The sequence below is a fragment of the Austrofundulus limnaeus genome, unplaced genomic scaffold (assembly GCF_001266775.1).
Source record: "Austrofundulus limnaeus strain Quisiro unplaced genomic scaffold, Austrofundulus_limnaeus-1.0 Scaffold669, whole genome shotgun sequence".
Lineage (NCBI taxonomy): Eukaryota > Metazoa > Chordata > Actinopteri > Cyprinodontiformes > Rivulidae > Austrofundulus > Austrofundulus limnaeus.
This window is the reverse complement of record NW_013953071.1, coordinates 75,387-77,927: the sequence shown is the minus strand read 5'-3', so window position 1 is coordinate 77,927 and position 2,541 is coordinate 75,387. Positions and strand designations below refer to the sequence as shown.

Below are 2,541 nucleotides of genomic sequence, written 5' to 3'. Positions count from 1 at the left end.
GTCATTAGTACCTCTAGTAATATATTTACTGAGAAAAATGGTGACGTGTTCAATACTTATTTTACCCACTGTATGTAAACTCAGATTACATGCACTAAATCTTATACCAATAAGGCCCGCACATATTTGGGCATACTTCACTCTACAGAGGTCTGTGCCGACTCAAGCTGGACTCAACATGGACGTCTGCTGGACCAACCCATTCTCACCGCCAAGTCGTCACATATTGATACTTTTCCAAAGTTCCCTCTACGTCGGTTACTGCCCTTGCGTCATTTGTTATCGAGATGGGGCGGAATCTGTTGTCATAATTTATGAAAGTTTAGAAAATGCACAAAAACTACGTGTTCCAAAGCGTAAAATTACCTTTATTCACTTTAGACATCCTGTCCCTGACCCTAATACCTAAACTTAACCATTAATCCTCATCCCTCATGTTAACCTCAGCCCCTCGACACAAAGACCCCTGGTGGCGCAACCCGGAAAAGCAGCGGGCGGCAAGGACTGACGCGAGGGGGGTCACCCGACACGTCAAAATAAGACGCAGAGGGAACTTTGGAAAAGCGTCAATATGTTGACGAGTCGGGAGTGAGAATGTGTTAACTGGACAGGTCCGCACAGAGATCAATATTTTACATCTACGGTCTCACGCAATAAACTTCCTGGCGAGTTCACATCGAACTGTTTTGGATATGACACCAAGCAGATAAAGTTGAGAATTAGCATCATTTGTGAATGAATTTCAAAWTTTTAAGWGCATCTCATGGAGGAGATTAGAAAATATTGAAACTTTACGCTACATCAATCCACTGAAAATTTGCGTTGAGTCCGCAGGGATCACAGACTATACACAGTACGCTCGAGTATGTGGGAGCCTTTCCCGTTTAAATGCGGCCGTATTTGTAACGAATATGCATTTGTGGGATGAGCAGATGAGATGAGTATGTAGGTTGCACAAATTAAGAAATTGCCAAATCTTTTTTTGTCAAACAGCTTATTTTACGTTGTTGCTAAATTTTGTTTTGAGCTTCTGATACCCCCGTGATACCCGCTTTGTGCATCAGGGAGGAGTCATGTTTAACTGACACATTGTGCTTCATTGATCACATCTCAGTTTCTTCAACAAATGTCAGCATTCATCCAGCACTCACACCCAGTTTTCACAGAAAATGCAGTTTCTCTAATTATTTCATGGGAATAAATTTAGCAGAGGGGTGATGTGAAAAGTCCATTTTGTTTAATGGTTGGTTAATTAGTTTCTTTAGAAAGTTTTGGGTGGATTCACAGCTCACTTTAGAGATTAAACRAATCCAATCTAATCCAGGATCTTTTTTATTCTTGTAGCTTATCTTAATGTTGTGCTTTCTAGTCCTAAGCAGTGATTTTGTTCATGTGGGTCATCCTGTAAATGTCAGACTGTTTCACTTGTTATAGAAACCAGGAAGCTGCCATGACCAGGTTTTCACCCCCACTTCATGCTAACTACCCTTCACTTCATATTAGCATAGATTAGGACACAGAAGAATCCACAGGCTTTTAAAAAAGGTAATTAGCCCATGATATTTGAAAAACCAACACAAAGCTGTTTTGAGGAGGTCTCCAGGAATGAACCAACCTGTTTGGAAGAGAAAAAAATCAATTCAATGGAAGACTAGATGGATTTTCAATCGTTTCCTGGGATTAATATCCAAGATGTCTGTGAGGCTTATTGWGTCATGTGATTAAAAAGAGATGAGTGTTGAGCATAGCCGTTGAGATGACATCTACTGACTGAAGAACTRATGTTAGAAAGCCTGACTGACTTTCAGTTTGCAGCTGCTGTTTGGAGACAAACTGTCTGAACAAGAGCTGAGCTCASGCTGAATCTTTTCTATTTCTTGCATCTTATGTGTTTAAATCAATGTATATTTTTTATGAGAGGATTGTGACACAATTAACAAATATAATAATTTACTAAATCAGTTTTTTTCCTCTGTCTTGATTTCTGGGCTATTTTTGAATTTGACAGAATGAGCAGAAATGAGTTTCAGTTKATTTATTTATGTATTTATTTTTAAACTGTTTTTGTTAGGTGACAGAATATAACAGAAAATAGAATTATTAAGTTCTTTCTTTTAAACCAGCCATTTTAAATAGTTTTAACCATCTTCTCTGTTCTACCCCTTCATGTCTTACTAACTACCTTCCTTTGTTTCTAAATCTACACATCAGATGTCATTGTGTGAATGCCTCCAGCATTCACTCTATTGTTTTTGCGTTTCTCTTTATTCTTTATTATTCTAGTTTCTTCCGTAAGTTTTTTGGACCGCTTCTCCTTTCACAATTTTTGTGCTACTTAAACCATTCGTATATCAAAATGTTCAGCTCATTCAGGACATTCCGACTATGACTTTTGGTGTCTTAAACTTTTATAGTTTTTTAGCGATTTCAATTTTAAGCCGTTTTTTCCCATTGACTTTGAATGGGTACGTTTTTTGGACCGCTTCTCCTTTCACAATTTTTGTGCTACTTAAACCATTCGTATATCAAAATGTTCAGCTC

General features: G+C 38.0%; 1 protein-coding gene across 1 annotated transcript in view; it reads right to left on the bottom strand.

The window, feature by feature from the left end:
• Nucleotides 1-2,541, bottom strand: part of LOC106531734 (receptor-type tyrosine-protein phosphatase U) — a gene marked incomplete at its 5' end in the record, with an annotated part of 37,466 nt that overhangs the window by 22,583 nt on the left and 12,342 nt on the right.